The 17,946-nt window shown below is 39.1% G+C and overlaps 1 long non-coding RNA gene across 1 annotated transcript; it reads right to left on the reverse strand.

Moving 5' to 3' along the window:
• Positions 1-1,438: 1,438 nt before the first annotated feature.
• LOC118559226 lies at positions 1,439-2,908 on the reverse strand. The gene is made up of 2 exons (XR_004928708.1): positions 2,750-2,908; positions 1,439-1,502 (listed from the first exon to the last, which is right to left on the reverse strand). It is a non-coding gene; the product is annotated as an uncharacterized LOC118559226 (long non-coding RNA).
• Between the last annotated feature and the right edge of the window lie 15,038 nt (positions 2,909-17,946).

Genomic DNA, 17,946 nt, shown 5'->3' on the forward strand with positions numbered 1-17,946 from the left:
GATCCAGAGTTTAAATTCTGATGTAGTACTGAATTTTGTATTTGTATTTTTTGGTATTCTTTCTGATCCATTGTATATATGAAGATTCACTGTATATAACTGAATGCACCTTCCCTACTCTGCACCAGCGCCATAGAGATTGAAAAGAGTTGCGACACTCTTTGATGTCACCGCCAGGGCAGTCACGTGGTTCATGTAGACCGCTATAGTTCCAAAACATACGCTGGCTGTCATGTTCTTCTATGGGACAGACAGCAGCGATTGCATTATTTAACGGTAAATACATATATAAACATACACCCTACTACTTTTTCAGCTGTTATTGCATGATTACATATTTGTTAATGTCATTTTTCCATTTTGAGAGGCAGGGTGACAACAAAAAGCTGTATATTACTTAGATACGTTTTACATTTTTGGAGGGAAAAGCTTATGTTCATGTTCGTATGGACAGGAGTACAGGCTAGAACGGCTCTAACTTAAGTTTTCTTTTCCATATCATTCATGTGATGACAGATGTTTCATGATTTTCATTTTATGGCGACTGGGCTGTATTATTGATTACTGTGATTTTGCTTATAAATTCCCATTCAGCCATTAGGTTACCTTTGTGGTAGCGTTAGGTCTGCCGTGGTCCATTCAGCATTCGCCTAGCAGCTAGCTCACTTCTGATAAGTGGTCACCCCCAGACCACAACGTGAAACATGATCATGTTAAGACTAAGAATATAATTTTAAGATTAAGCCATTCACATATTATCAAAAGCATTATGCTTATATGTTTGGGTCTATAGGTAAGTGCAGAGCTATTAAGATTTTTCTCTACGTCTCTGGGTTAATGCACAGAGTAAGAGTAAGGTTAGCTGCAGAGAGAGTGATAGAGAACAGTGACAGGCAACACTCCCATTGGACTCCGTTGTTGCTTTTTGCTTTTTTGAGGAAGAACAGTCCATTCAGCATTTACACCCACTTTTTCTGATGAGGCACAAGTTGGCCACACAACAATGATAATTTTAATACTAAGCCATGCACAAAGAATCAAATATATTAAAGAATAACAACTCATTAAGCTTGGATGAATGAATAAAATATTGTTTAATAAAAAATACTGAGTGAGACAACAAGATGTGTGTGTGTGTAAATGTATGTATCTAACTGGAAAAACAAGAACAAAGTGAAGGAACAGGGAGGAATATTATAAATACATTTAAAAAAAAATCCTCCACATACATCAGGCTTCAGAGTGCATCAGGGCTGAAGGGAAGGACAACATTAATAATAAAGGTATAAGCTGGCATAAGATAAAAATTAACAACGTGGAACAAAAAAAATGGGAACAAGCATGAATAATATCAACAAACATACGTACAGTATGTGTGAACAAGAACAACAAATGTGTAAACAGGCGTTAAGAACAGGTATCGTAACCATTTTTTTTTGGGGGGGGGGGCTCCACTGAAACCTGTGATGGCCACAACAACGATACTGCTGGTCCAGCAAGATCTGTTGAGACAGGGGCACAAATATGTTCATTAAGCCAGTTCATTCAGGACTGCCTAGAAAAATACTTTCTCTTGCATACATCAGACTCAAAGCTTATTATGGCTTATGATAATTTTTTGTGTGGAATAATTTGTATTCCTACATGCAATACAACTAAACAGCCCTTTCAAGGGTGTGATTAAACAAACCTTATTTCTACTAGCATCAGATACACAGTACTCAGCTGACTGGCTAACACCGCCAGGTTCAGCAGATACAACCTAAAAAAAAACGTCCTAGTCAACCTTAATGATCCTAGTAATCTAACATCAATAATTTACTTAATAAAAGATGTCAGAGATTCACTAATGAACTGTGTAATTTCTGGTGTAGCGATACCTTCTTCACAGCTGGCAAAATGGAGATAAAAGTAGCAGGCAATGACTGAAAATCGGTTGTCTACCAAGTTAAGAATATATTTATAAATTGCACTGTGCACGTACAAATAAATATAAGCATATGCACCATAAAGGGCCTATTAATATAATATACAGAGTTGACAATTTAAAAGAGGTAGCTATTTAATCAACTTAGGCCTGGATATAACGTTACCTTCACAGAAGGCAAGTCAAGCTAACAAACTAGCAGGCAATCGGTCGTCTACCAAGATAAAAAAAAAATTCTATATATATATATATATATATATATATATATATATATATATATATATATATATATATATATAAATATATAATTACACTGTGTACATACAACAAATGATCAGTATATGCACCATAAAGGGCCTATTTATATAATATACAGAGTTGATAATTCAAAAGAGGTAGCTATTTAATCAACTTACGCCTGGATATAACGTTAGTGCTATCTTTACAGAGGGCGAAGTCAAGCTAACAAAACTAGCAGGCAATCGGTGGTCTACCAAGATAAAATATATATATAATTACGCTGTGTACATACAAATAAAGATCAGTATATGCATCATAAAGGACCTCTGATAAAATATAGACAGTTGACAGTTCAAAATAGGTAGCTATTTAATCAATTTACCCCTGGATATAACGTTACCTTCACAGAAGGCAAGTCAAGCTAACAAACTAGCAGGCAATCGGTCGTCTACCAAGATATAAAATATATATATAATTACGCTGTGTACATACAACAAAAGATCAGAATATGCATCATACATGGCCTATGATACAATATAGACAGTTGACAATTCAAAACAGGTAGCTATTTAATCAACTTACCTCAGAAGTTACTCGAGAGTCAGCAATGGAAGTGAATGATGTCCGACGCCATAGAATGGCTTTTTGGAACTATGCGAGGCTGCATACCCCGGAAGTGGGCGGCAAACAGCCTACAACGGAGTCCAATGGGAGTGTCGCGACTCTTTTTAGCTCTATGGCTCTGCTCTGCACCTTCTTGTATGAGCCGATGTGACGAGTGAATTTCTCCATTGTGAGATCAATAAAGACTATCTTATCTTATCTTACACCCAGTCTTTATGTTTCTGATCTCGTGGAGTACTGGTGTTACTGATGGTACAGAGACTGATATCAAATCTTCTGAAGGGCCTGAATTTAAATCTTCTTAGTCTTGCAGGGTTTTAACATCAGAAAGAAAAAAGTGTGCTAGGAGAACTAGTCAGCCCTTGGAAGGTCTCATGGTGTAGTGGTGTTGTTGATGTTACAGAGACTGATATTCAAAGTTCTGAAGGTCCTGAGTTCAAATCCTCTTTAATCTTGCAAGGTTTTTACTTCAGAGAGGAAAAATTATAAATGTGCTAGGAGAAGTACTCACTGCTTGAATGGTCTCATGGGGTGGTGGCTTTGTTGGTAGTACTGAGAGGACTATTCAAGGTCCTGAGTTCAAATCCTGTCAATCCTTACCAAGTTTTGTTATCAAAATAATGGACAGAAAAAAATAAATGCGCAAGGAGAACAGGTCAGAGAGTGAATAGTCTCATGGTGTAGTGGTGTTGCTGGTGGTAATGAGTTGAGGTTCTGAGTTCAAATCCTGTTAATTCTTACCAAGTTTTGTTATGAGAATGATGGAAAGAAATGAAAGAAATGCGCTGGGAGAACAGGTCAGAGAGTGAATAGTCTCATGGTGTAGTGGTGATGCTGCTGGTACTAAAACTGAAGGTTCTGAGTTCAAATCCTGCTGGTTCATTTGTTATCAGAATGATGGGGAAAAAATATAAAAAAGATAAATGCGCTAGGAGAAAAGGTCAGGAAGGGATTAATCTCATGGTGTAGTGGTGATGTTGGTGGTAATGTGAAGGCTAGTTAAGGTTCTGAAGGTCCTGAGTTCAAATCTGGCTAAGGGTGGTGGGTAAACTAAATCTGCAAGGGGATCAGGTTAGAGAGTAAGTGGTGGTGGTTAGACAGTGTATGGTGTAGTGGTGTTGTATAGAGACAGATACTGGAAGGTCCTGTGTTGTAGTGGGTTAGCTCCATCAGTGCAGGGTGTTATCAGAATGGTGGTGGATAAAGTACATGTGTAAATAAGTGGTGGTAGTAAGACTGTGTGGTGTTGTGGAGAGACAGATGTTGGAAGTTAGTGTAGGCTTTGTTCCATCAGTGGTGATGCATCTGCCTGAGCTTGGATCAAACCTCCCTCTGTGGTGAGTTGGGGAGGGGCTGTGTCTGAACTACATGTCCAGAGTGAGGAAGGGTACAGTCCCTCCCCAATGCACCAAGGAGGGAGGCCTGATCTGACTGCAGGCACGATCTGAACTAGATGCAGCACCATGGAGAGAACAAACCATGAGACTATGCAAAACACTAATTTGGCCCCCCAGACACCACAACATTTTAGGGGCATATTTATTCTCCTCTGCCCAAATCATCAATTGAAAATGAACACTAAAGGTTAAGAACATCAGCCTTTCTATTATGACCAATGCCACTCTGAACTTTTACATAACCCTCTCAGCAGCACTACACCTCTATCCTGTTCTCCTAGCACCTAGATGTGAGCCTGGATCAAACCTCCCTCAGTGGTGGGTTGTTCTAGTTACATAGTTCAGACACAGCTCCACTCTCCTCCCTAACCCACCACAGAGGGAGGTTTCTTCCAGGATCAGGTAGGACGTGTGCCAGATACAACACCCCTGAGAACACCACTAACCTGCTTGCCTAGTACCCTCACAATTAGGAAGCTTTGAATAGGCTTCTTAGCACTACCAACAACACCACTAAGCTGCTGCCCTTTGCACATCTACCATCATTCTGATTTCACTCTGTAAGGATTAACCAGGTCTGAACTCAGGACCTGCACAGTACTACCAACAACACTACTAGTACCACCACCACTACCTCTCTAACCTGCTCCCCTTGCACATCCACCATCATGCTGATAACACTCTGTAAGGATTAACCAGATTTGAACTCAGGACCTTCAGAACCTTGACTAGCCTTCACAATACCACCAGCATCACCACTACACCGTGAGACTAATCCTTTCCTGACCTTTTCTCCTAGCGCATTTATCTTTTTTATATTTTTTCCACATCATTCTGATAACAAAAGAATCAGCAGGATTTGAACCCAGGACCTTCAGTTTTAGTACCAGCAGCATCACCTCTACACCATGAGACTATTCACTCTTTGACTTGTTCTCCTAGCGCATTTATTTTTTTCATTTCTTTCCATTATTTTGATGATAAAACTTGGTAAGAATTAACAGGATTTGAACTCAGGACCTTGAATCGTCTTCTCAGTAGCACCAACAATTCCACTACACCATGAAAACATTTAAGCACTGAGCTCTTCTCCTAGCACATTTATCCTTTTTCATCTCTGATGTTAAAACCAAGAAATACTTAATAGGATTTGAACCTTGGACCTTCAGAACTCTGAATAGCCTTCTCAGTATCACCAACATCACCACTACACCGTGAGACTATTGCCTCTCTAACCTTTTTTCCTAGCGCATTTATTTTTTTATTTTTTTCCATCATTCTGATAACAAAAGAATCAGCAGGATTTGAACTCAGGACCCTCAGAACTTTGAACACCAGTTTCAGTACCATCAATAACACCAGTACACCATGAGATCATGACCGTTCTACCCATCAGATCAGAAACATAAAGACTGGGTGAACTACATCAGAACTTAAACTCTGGATCATTGGAATTGCCAGCTAGATTCTCTACCTGCTGACCTACCAAGGAAACTACTCTAACCTAATAATTTATTTAAGTTTTGATAATATAAGCCATCACACCATAAGATTGTTCATACGAGTGACTGTTCTACATTCAGGATTCATCATGGAAAAAGAACTGGCAGAACAGTTTTATCTTCATAGGGAGTGAAATTTTCGTTGTTCCTGGTTTCCCTCCCTCCACAGAATAATGATCTGGACATACGTTGTCCTATAAAACAAGAGGAATTTCAACATGGAGGATGTTTCCGTGAGGATGTCGTCTGGCAAACAGCAATCATTTACTTTTTAACAAGATCTTAATGCAAATAACTTAAGATTTATTACTAAACATTTATTTAACCAGGAAAGTCACCATTGATAATCTGTTCTTAAGGAAGAACTGCCAAAAATGAAAACCCCTGCCATTCGTTGTCCATTTTTCATGGTCCCCATGTCTTAATTTTGGTCTGCTGCAAAGAATCATCCATGAACTCCCATTCTCCAGTTCTCGCAGAATGCTCTCTGCTAGAATCTTTGCTAAAGGAAGTTCTTGCAAAATCACATTGTCTAATATAAACATTCACCATCTTCTTCATCCATACTGTAGTGTCCATAAATTGAAAAAACACAGTAAAACAGTCACAAACAAACATTTCAACCACTGTTCCCTCTATTAAAAAAAAAATAGTCATAAAAAGGTCTTCCACCTTTTCCTCAGGTGTGAACCCCTTTAAAATTCAAAGAAGCAAAAATATTTTACAGTGATCTCAATTTCTTTGTATAAACACAATAAAGAATAAAACAGAAAAATTCTCTTTCTCTTTGCAGCATCACATTTCCTTGTTAAACCTTTTTGCAGCCTTTGCAAACATTATGACATATGTTTAAAATTTTAATCAAAAACTGGATTAGGCATAAATCAGTAACATCACTTTTTCTCTTTGGTCTCAGTCAGAGCTGGAACTTTGCCACATGCACCAAGCACTACGCCTAGGGGGCAACAAATAAATCTGGCTTGTGAAAATCTTATTGTAAATCTGATAACGACATATTCAAAACAACTGTATCTAAAGCATCATGATCTGGTATTAAAGCCTTGCAAGTCAAAATGATTTGGTCAAGAAAAAGAGGAATCTCTCTCCACTCTCTCCTGCCGTGCCCCCCCCCTCCCCCACACCCCTGTTTGAACACGGCCTCCAAAAGTTATCACGAGTCAGGTGGGGAAAAAGAAGAAAAATGAAACGGCGGGATGATTCTCTCATGTTGCTTGGGGGTAAGACAACGTTTTAGGTTCCCCTCCTTCAGTAGAAGCTGAGGGAGAGAAGCAAACATTTTACTGCTGTGGACAAATAAACATTGCAAAGCATCATTTCACATGAAGTCATTCATATCAACCTCTTGGACCCAATGAAACACATAAAAAATGATAAATGCAAAACCAACAGACATGGTCTCTGGAGAATCTCCTGAGAATCCAAAGTGCAGTGTGGATGTTCCAGCGTTTCAGGCATGTGTCTACTTCTCCAGTAACAAACCGGTTCTTTGTTACATCCCACTTGAAACCTGTTAACTTGTTAATTTTACTCCATAATGGGTAAAACACAGCTGTCTTGAGTTGAAGTATATGTATAAGAGAAGTTCTGGCATCTTTTTTTTTTTTTTTTTACAAAAGTACCTTTATTATATTTGTCCACCGCAATGCTTAAAGAAATATAAAAAACGTAAAACATATTATTTTAAGACAAATTGAGAATATAAAAAAAATCTGAGATTAAATAATAAACCCATAATTAATGTATTAAAATGTATTTGTATGGTGACTAAAAACTGTGTTTCATAATGGAATTTAAGTCTTTGGTGTTGTAACAGTGTAGCTCATATAGTGAATTGAAGTGATTTTGGAGAATCACTTCAATTCAATTCAATTCAATTTATATAGCGCCAATTCATGAAACATGTCATCTCGAGGCACTTTACAAAGTCCAAATCAATCAGATTATACAGATTGGTCATTCCAAAAAAAGTAAAAAACAAAGCGACTGGACTTGTTTTCCGTAGTTGAAGATGTTTCGCTTCCACTCCCGGAAGCTTTCTCAATTCAAAAAGTCTGAAGTAATGTGGAGTAACAAGCTTTATACCATTGCCCAACAAAGGCCTTGCAATGGCTTAGATAACATGCAAATTCAATCGAAACAGGTCCACTCCTTAGTAATGGGCGGTCGTTAAAGCCATTAAGCCAGCAGATTGGACCGAAACTGGTCCACTCCTCTGTAACGAGGAGTCGTTAGGGTTGTTATTGGCCTGGTTTAAAGGAACAATGTTTTGATCACCCGAATGAGGGTGAGAGTTAAGGTGATGACTGGCCGGAATTAATCATATAGCTGTGTTTTTGAGAGTTGCAACCTGAGGCCTCCTCCTCTGTTTAAGGTTGTTTTTTCTCTCTTAACGTAGATGGCTTCCTTCACACCCCTTTCAAACCATCTGTCTTCATTGTCCAAAATGTGTACATTTTGGTCCTCAAAAGAGTGTCCTTTGTCCTTAAGGTGTAGGTGGACAGCAGAGTCTTATCCCAAGGAGGTAGCTCTCCTGTGTTGAGCCATGCGTCTGTGGAGAGGTTGTTTGGTTTCTCCAATATAAAGATCAGAACATTCCTCACTGACTGAACTGCATACACCACTCTGCTCATCTTAGGTTTGGGGGTTTGGGGGCCAAACCTAAGGACACCTAAGGACACTTAGGTTCCCTGTTAGTTCCCTGTTCGGTTTTTGTAAAACCGAACAGGGAATAGAACAAAGAACACATAACAAAGCCAAGGCATACTTTTTTAAAATGCATTAGGTACAAAATACACAAATACATATGCAAATCAAAAAATGATAAAAAAACTGAAGAATATTCAAAATAATAAAATATGTTTCTATACTCCTAAACATGTTTATAGCTGTGGGTTTTATGTACTTTAAGAAATGGTGTATATATTCTTATTTCCTTAACCACAACTGGGAAACATTTCTGCTATTAAAAAAATGAACACACACGTATTTCTGTATTTATTTGTAAAATATGTAATATTTACGCAAATACCGGTACGGATCAGGTACTAACAGGCTTCTTTGTCGTTTCAGAAGAGGGGGAAGGGCCCACGTAACCGCAAATAGATTTTTTTTTCATTTAACAATTTAAAAATGCAAATTTTAACAATATACAAGTAAACATAAGACGTCATACAAAAACAACTGTTAGGAAAGAAAATGAAAATAAAAACAACAGTGTAGCTCATATATCGTGCTAACATTTCTGAAAACTTTAAGGCAGTTTTATTTCCTAATATTCTGACCAAGGCGTAGAGATATTTGATATAATTCAAAAGTGCTTGAAAGTTTGGAGAAGTCTTAAAAAATCTGCACAGGGAGCAGAGAAAAAAGCGTCCGAGCAGGCACAGAGCTCTCTGTCAGGGGCCCATGTCACTTGGAACCAAACAAAGACAAAAGCAAAGTCCTACAAAGACTTGAGCGTACTGTAGGGATTAAGGGGAAAGCATTAGGCTGGTTTAAATCTTATCTGTCGGACAGATTCCAATTCATTCATATTAATAATAAACCTTCAAACTCTAGGGTCACTTGTGGAGTACCACAGGGTTCAGTCCTTGGACCAATTCTCTTTACTATACATATGCTTACGATTGGCAAAATTATCAGATAGCATGGGATTAATTTTCACTGTTATGCTGATGACACTCAGCTATATTTATCCATAAATCCTGATGATTCCAATCAATTACTTCGATTACAGGCATGTCTTGATGACATCAAAAGCTTGATGACAGTTTTCTGCATTCAAATTCTTACAAGACAGACGTTGTAATCTTTGGACCAGAGTCCTCAAAAAAGAAACTTCTTAAATCAATCACTTAATCTGGATGGCATTAACTTGGCCTCTGGTAATAAAGTAAAAAATCTTGGTGTTATTTTTGACCAAGACATGTCATTTAAGTCCCATATTAAACAGGTTTCCAGAGTTTCCTTTTTTCACCTCCGGAATATCGCCAAAATTAGAAACATTCGTCCAGGGGTGATGCTGAAAAACTAGTCCATGCATTTGTTACTTCAAGGCTGGCTATTGTAATTCTTTACTATCAGGAAGTCCACAAAATGCAGTTCAAAGTCTTCAGCTAAACCAAAATGCTGCTGCAAGAGTTCTGATGAAAATCAACAAGAAGGATCATATTTCTCCAATTTTAGCTTCCCTTCATTGGCTTCCTGTTAAATCAAGAATATAATTTAAAATACTTCTTCTAACGTATAAAGCCCTTAATAATCAAGCTCCATCATATATCAGAGCTCTGATCACAACAGAAAGGCTTCTGTTCTGTGTGGATTCTCATGTGTCTGTTTAAAGCTTTTTTGTGGCAAAATTTTTGTCCACATAGATCACAACAGAAATGCTTCTCTCTTGTGTGGATTCTCGTGTGTTTGTTTAAAGCAGATTTTTGGATAAATCTTTGTCCACATAGATCACAACAAAAAGGCTTTTGTCCTGTGTGGATTCTCACGTGTGTGTTTAAATGTGATTTTCGGCTAAATCTTTGACCACATAGATCACAACAAAAAGGCTTCTGTCCTATATGTATTCTCATGTGTTTGTTTAAAGCTGATTTGTCGCAAAATCTTTGTCCACATAGATCGCAACAGAAAGGCTTTTCCCCTGTATGGATTCTCATGTGTCTGTTTAAACCTGATTTGTGGCTAAATCTTTTTCCACATAGATCACAACAGAAAGGCTTTTGTCCTGTATGGATTCTCATGTGTTCGTTTAGAGTTGATTTTTGGCTAAATCTTTGACCACATAGATCACAACAGAAAGGCTTCTGACCTGTGTGGATTCTCATGTGTGTGTTTAAATTAGATTTTTGATTAAATGTTTTTCCACATAGATCACAACAGAAAGGCTTCTGACCTGTGTGGATTCTCATGTGTGTGTTTAAAGTAGATTTTCCAATAAATGTTTTGCCACAGTCTTCACAGCTTAGCTTTCTTCTTTTCTGGACTTTCCTACATGACTCCACATTTTTCTTCTCCGTAGAACATTTCTTATATCCAGAGTCTGACAAGTGTTTCAGCTCAGACAGAGGGTGCTCTACATCACTGTCCTCTTCATCCTCCTCAGTGTCTTCAGCCTCTGAAGAAATGGAAGCATCTCCATGATGTTGTATCCTGATGGATTCTTCTCCATCATTCTCTTCCGGAAGCTCTCTGCCTTTAATCTCATTTGGATAAAACTGTAAGAGCAGCAGAGACTGTTCATCCTCCAGACTATTTTTAGGAGGAACAGAGACTGGAAACCTGATGGTTTTAATCACCTCCTTCCCAACAATCAGCTTCTGTTTAAAATCTGCAGGAAACATTGAAACACATTATGCACATTAGAAAGTATTTTGATGTCAGCTTGAACTGAGGCACTTTTTAATAAATACATATTTGGTAATTTAGTTGATATTTGATTTAACTACAACTGTTTCTTGTTGTTATTTTTGCATTGTTGTTTCTTATGTATTGTTTGTTTTCAGTTACTGGCAAAAGTAATCGCACACTTGGGCATTTTTCATGTTCTGTTGCCTCACAACCTGCCAGGTAAAATGGATTGTTGGATAATTTAGTTTGCACCATTTTATCTAGCAGACACGGAACCGAGCGCGAGCGATCATAGTGGATTGAGAAGAGTTTATCATTTTTTAGCACGCGGGGGTGTGATGTTTAAACGCTGAATACCTGTCTCACTGCGAGCTCAAACAAAAGACACTAATATCGCTACAGAAGTGGGTATACGTAATTCTGACTGGAAAATAAGCGGGTATACGCCGCATACTCGCGTACACCCTGGACTACACTGTCCGACTTCATGTGAAGCATTGACACCCATTGTGCAGCTTAATTTCTTTTACAAACACAGCAAAATCCTTCATCTTTACTGTCAACAGGCTGCAGCCATGTCCTGAATTCCTCGTTTTCCATCCACTTTTGTTGAAATTAGCATTTTCCCCATTCTCTAGCTCTTTCTCCGCCTCGACCCCCTTTCCCTAACATTGTAAAAACATACGGCTTTACGATCAACCAGAAGCAGTTCCGCGCACAACGCGGAATCAGTTATATCTGATAATATAGCTCACGAAACTGTTTTTATGACCGTATTTTTTTTTTTTAGAAAAAAATAAAGCATTTTTAATGCAACAGATAATCACATTTAATGACTTTTAATGTCAATTAAGGCCTTAATTTAAAAAAAATTCCTTTAATGACTTTTAATACCCCGCGGAAACCCTGTTGATTTCATTTCCACCTTAAAAGAGTCACTATGTGGTCCAGTATAGACCAATTCATTGTTATTGTTTTGATCCCATTTTTTCGCGCATGCGCGCCGGACTGGTAGGCAAAAGGCGAACATAATGGCGGACGAAAACAAAGAAACAGGAAGACCCGCCACCGGTAGGTTAAAAAAAAAAAACATTGTTCACAAAGGTGTTTTTGTCCTTTTCACAGACTCATGCCAGAGGGTTTGCATACATTGTTGATGTACATATATAATTACGAAACAAAGGTTTACGTCTTGACTTAAGACTTTAGTATATATCCTGTTTTTTTATTTATATAATTATTTAAGTAGAACAATGACCAGTGCAAAATTAAGTTTTATTTACCGGAGATGAAGTCCAGACTGCAAATTCTGTCGTGGTATGATGGCTCCCACAGTCGATTGGGATTGTCTGCCTGCCTCCTTATTATCCATTTCTTTCTTCTTTCTTCGTCCGTCGGTGAAGGAAAGAAACGTACATCCAACGATTTGGAATGCCTCTGTGTGCAACCGGGAGCACAACAAGTCGTAGGCATTGTTTAGATTCCAAAAATTAACTAAAAGCACGCTCTAATTCACCCGTTTTGTCACGGTGGTTTGCGAGAACAGTACTGTTTTTCCCTACCAGCGGGACTTGGATGTAGCGCGGATGTAGCTCGTGATGTCAGGCGTGAATTGATCTATTGCCTCCCTTTTCTTCAGTTGAATAAAAACAAAACAGAAGTAATAATTTTTGGACCAATAGAGGAGAGATCAAAAGTTAGCACACAGCTTCAGTCGCTTCAGCTAAAAACCACTAATCAGGCCCGAAACCTGGGTGTAGTGATGGACTCAGACCTGAACCTTCAAAAGCATCTAAAGACAATTACAAGGTCGGCTTTTTATCACCTGAGGAACATTTCCAGGATTAAAGGACTAATGTCTCAGCAGGATCTGGAAAAACTAATCCATGCGTTTATTTTTAGTAGAATTGATTACTGTAATGGTGTTTTCACAGGTCTGCCTAAAAAGTGGATCAGACAGCTGCAGCTGATCCAGAACGCTGCTGCCTGCGTTCTCACTAAGACTAAGAAAGTAGAGCACATAACCCCAGTTCTAAAGTCCTTACACTGGCTCCCTGTATCTCAGAGAATAGACTTTAAAAGACTTCTGTTAGTCTATAAATCCCTAAATGGCTTAGCGCCTAAATACATCACAGACTTGTTATCATTGTATAAACCATCCAGACCACTCAGGTCTTCTGGCTCCAGCCTGCTCTGCATACCTAGAACCAGAACTAAACAAGGAGAAGCAGCATTTAGTTCCTATGCTCCACTGATCTGGAACAAACTTCCAGAAAACTGTAAAAGTGCTAAAAGCCTGAGTTCCTTTAAATCGAGATTAAAAACACATTTGTTTAAAATTGCCTTTGAATGTTCAAGTTAAAATGCTTTACTGTTTTCAAATGTTCTTTTTTGTTTCTACACTATCCCTACTTGCTTTTATTCTGTTTTATTTTCCTATATTTTAATCATGTAAAGCACTTTGCATTGTCTCTGTACTGAATTGTGCTATATAAATAAATTTGCCTTGCCTTGCCTTTGCTCCTGACACAAGTGATACAAATTCTCTCACGGATAATTCTTGATCATTTAAATATTTTTCTTTAATGCACCTGCTGCCTATGGTGGTTCCCAGTCTGAGGCCCGACAATGCAGTAATCAGCAGGACCATGGAGCGAGTGTTAAGACTGGCCTAAATTTCCAGCTGCTGACCCCAGTCCAGACCTGGAGCTGGTGTAGTAAAGGTAAAGAAAATGCAGGTAAGATCCAAGCTTATATGTATATAAACAACTTAATCATCACAATCATTTACATGCAGGAGGTGCTCAGGTCCTGAGATTGCAAAGAGGCACATTCCATCACTTTCTGTGTTATGTTGCTGCATTGTGTGGTATGGATTGTGGTTTGGTGTCCCAAATTCTCTTGATTTATCTTAAATCTCTTTGATGTGACATCTCTCTGTTTCTAACACATAAGCATGTTTTAAACATTTTGTTGCTGCACTTCGCTAGCCTAGTTATAGCCTTATAATGGCTTCCTCCCCATGCCTTCCGTCAGCTTCTCAGTCTCCCCCTCTCTCCTGCTCTTTCTTTCTGATGTTTAGTCATTCCTCTTTCTCCTATAGTGATAATGGGACATGTAATATATTTTGTGTTTTTGTACCTTTGGAGCCGAGGGTGTCAGAATTGGATGCTTGACTCCGCACTGTTGAAAAGCTAGTAGATAGCCGAGGCCCCTTAGCTACCGTGCCGTCACAGAGATTAACTTCACGTAGCGGTGCCCCAAGCAGAACCCAAGCAGCTGGATAATCAGACCGGCTGGGTGAAAATTTACAAGAAACATAGCTCTAGATTCCAGCCCCAAGGTCGGCAGCTCCATAGTAGAAATGTAGCACTAGAGACACCAGGGACCATAGTCCAATCCCTGCCAGGGACCAGAACGGGCAACAGCAAATCCTACCTGAAACTGCTGGCTAACGATAAGCGTAAATACAGTAAGATTGTTATTGACGCTGGCGGTAATGACACCCGGTCACGCCGATCGGAGGTCACTAAAGTTGATGTTGCTTCAGTGTGCAAGTTGCTAAAACAATGTTGGACGCCGTAATTTTCTCTGGTCCCCTGCCTGATCTGACCACTAATGACATGTTTAGCCGCATGTCATCGTTCAACCGCTGGTTGTCTAGGTGGTACCCTGAAAACGACATGGGCTACATTGAGAACTGGCGAACTTTCTGGGGAAAGCCTGGTCTGATCCGGAGAGACGGCATCCATCCTACTTTGGATGGTGCAGCTCTTCTTTCGAGAAATCTGGTCAGATTTATTAGTTCTCCTAAATGCTGACAACTCCAGACCAGGAAGCAGAGCTGCAGTTTAACACACCTCTCTGCATCTTCTGTACCGTTATCCATCCATTACCCTATTGAGTCGGTGTCTTTCCCACATCCACAACTGAATAGATCAAAAACTGATCTAAAATGGAACAAATCATAAAAATTTAATAAAAAATAATACGACTCAACTTGAACCAAAAAGTAAAACAATTATATGTGGTGTATTAAAAATAAGGTCTCTCCCCCCAAAGACTTTTTTAGTTAATGAATTTATTTCTGATAACCAGATTGATTATTTATGTCTAACAGACACCTGGCTACAGGTTTCAATTTCCACAATCCCAGATCTACGGGAAGAGGAGGAGGAGTAGCAACTATCTTTCAGTCTGATTTATTAATTAGCCCCAGGCCAATTAATAACTACATTTTTTTGGAACATTTAACCCTCAGTCTCCCTCATCCAAATTGCAAAGCAATAAAACTTCTTCTGTTTGTTGTTTTGTATCGTCCAACAGGCCCTTGCTCTCAGTTTTTGGATCAGTTGTCAGACTTCTTATCTGATTTGGTGTTAAACACTGATAAGGTTATTATCGTGGGTGATTTTAACATTCATGTTGACACAGAATGTGATAACCTTAGTGTAGCCTTTAAAACTGTCCTAGATTTAATTGGTTTTGCTCGAAATGAGCATAAACGACACACTCTTGGCTTCATACTTTATACCTTGTGCTGACATATGGCATTGATTGAGAAGAATTAATTGTATATCCTCACAACCCTGTGCTAGCTGATCATTTTTAATAACATTTGAGTTTAATCTAACTGAGTTCTCCACCCCCAAAAGAGGGTTCCATTATAGTAGATCTTAATCGGATAATGCTGTATCAAACTTTAAAGAGTCTGTACCCCTTTTAATATGTTCAGTATTGCAGAAATACCCTGCAGATGGCAGCAATGTTGTTTCTTCCCATTCACAAATAGATGCCATTGTTAACAGTGTGACTTCCTCATTGCGTTCTGCATTAGACAATGTAGCTCCCTTGAAAAAGAAGGTGATAATTCACATGAAGCTGGCTCCCTGGTTTAATTCAGAGCTGTGTTCCTTGAAGCACAATGTTAGGAAATTAGAGAGAAAATGGCGCTCTACACACCAAGAGGAATACTACCTAATCTGGAAAGACAGTCTAATGCGGTATAAAAAGACCTTTAGCAGAGTTAGAGCAGCATATTTTCCATCATTAATTCAGGAGAAGAAAAAAAATAATCCTAGATTTCTCTTCAGTACAGTTGCCAAACTTACACAGAGTCACAGCTCCGTTGATCCATCCATTCCCTTAGCTCTTAGCAGTAATGATTTTATGGGATTCTTCATAAATAAAATTGACTACATTAAAAAGAAAATAATTGGCATCCTCCCAAACATGGTTACCTCGTCTTCAGTAAGAAAGGAAGCGTTGGAGGAATCTTTAGAACCTGCACAGTGTTTGAACTGTTTAGAAGCAGTAGAGCTTTCTGAGCTATCTAAACTTTTAGCTTCATCTAAACCTTCTACCTGTATGTTAGACCCAATCCTAACCAAGTTGTTTAAGGACATATTCCCTTTGATCAGTGGCTCTACTTTAGACATGATTAATCTATCCTTAGTAAATGGATATGTACCACAGGTTTTTAAAGTAGCTGTTATTAAACCTTTACTTAAGAAACCATCTCTTGATCAAGATGAGTTGGTAGATTACAGACCTATATCTATTCTTCTTTTCCTATCTAAAATTCTTGAGAAATTAGTTAACAATCAACTATTTGAACATTTACAAAGTAATGACCTACCTGAGGAGTTTCAGTCAGGCTTCAGAGCTCATCATAGCACTGAAACAGCTCTGGTGAAGGTCACCAATGATATTCTCATGGCCTTAGATAATGGACTTGTGTCTATACTTGTCCTGTTAGATCTCAGTGCTGCATTTGATACAGTTGATCACAATATTCTCCTACATAGAACTTGAACATACTGTAGGGCAGGGGTCGGGAACCTTTTTGACTCAGAGAGCCATGAAAGCAAAATATCTGGAAATTTATTTCAGTGAGAGCCAATAGGGTAGTTCACGTGTGACGTACGCACTACTTCTGGGTCCCGCTTGTAGGCAAAAAGAGGACTGTTCTCGCATTCTATCATTACAAAATGGGTGAATTAGAGCGTGCTTTTAGTTTATTTTCGAAATGTAAACAGTGCCTACGACTTGTTGTGCTCCCGGTTGCACACAGAGGCATTCAAATTCGTTGGATGTACGTTTCTTTCGTTTACCGAAGAAAGAAGAAAGACAAAAGAAATGGATATTTTCAATAAAGAAGGACCCAGACAATCCCAATGGACTGGGGGAGCCATCAAACCCCGACAGAATTTGCAGTCTACACTTCATCTCCGGTAAACAACTTATTTCTGCACTAGTCATTGTTCTACTGAAATAGCGGCGGAGGGGAGGTGGCGATCGCTAGATGGGGCCGGGAGAAGCGGAGTCGATGCAGCAGCAGGCTGCATTACGCCCTTGTTCACTCGGGCTAGTACGTCTGTGTTTACGCTGCAACGTCGCCGACACCCCCACCCATTTTAATAAGACAAAAACACCAAAATAATCCTTTGTGAACATTTTTAACCTACCGGGCGGGTCTTCCTCTTTGCTGAGGCGCGGTCTGTATCCGACTGTCTCCACTTTCTGCTGTTACACAAACATGTGTGAACATCCATTCATCCATCCATTTTCTGACCCGCTTAAACCCTCATGGGGTCGCGAGGGTTGCTGGTGCCTATGTCCCGATATCAACCATCAACTTACTCTTAAAACGATCTTGTGATACATTATCTAAAGAAGAAAAATACGTTGAGAACTGGTCAGTTTCCTTTGCACCCGCTATGTGTTCGCCGTCTGCCTTCCAGTCCGGCGCGCATGCGCGAAAGACCTGGGTGAAAACAATAGCAGTGATATTTTGTTTTATCTGCGAGCCAGATGAAATCATCAAAAGAGCCACAACTGGCTCGCGAGCCATACGTTCCCGACCCCTGCTGTAGGGATT

Source organism: Fundulus heteroclitus, unplaced genomic scaffold (genome assembly GCF_011125445.2).
Source record: "Fundulus heteroclitus isolate FHET01 unplaced genomic scaffold, MU-UCD_Fhet_4.1 scaffold_248, whole genome shotgun sequence".
Taxonomy (NCBI): Eukaryota; Metazoa; Chordata; class Actinopteri; order Cyprinodontiformes; family Fundulidae; genus Fundulus; species Fundulus heteroclitus.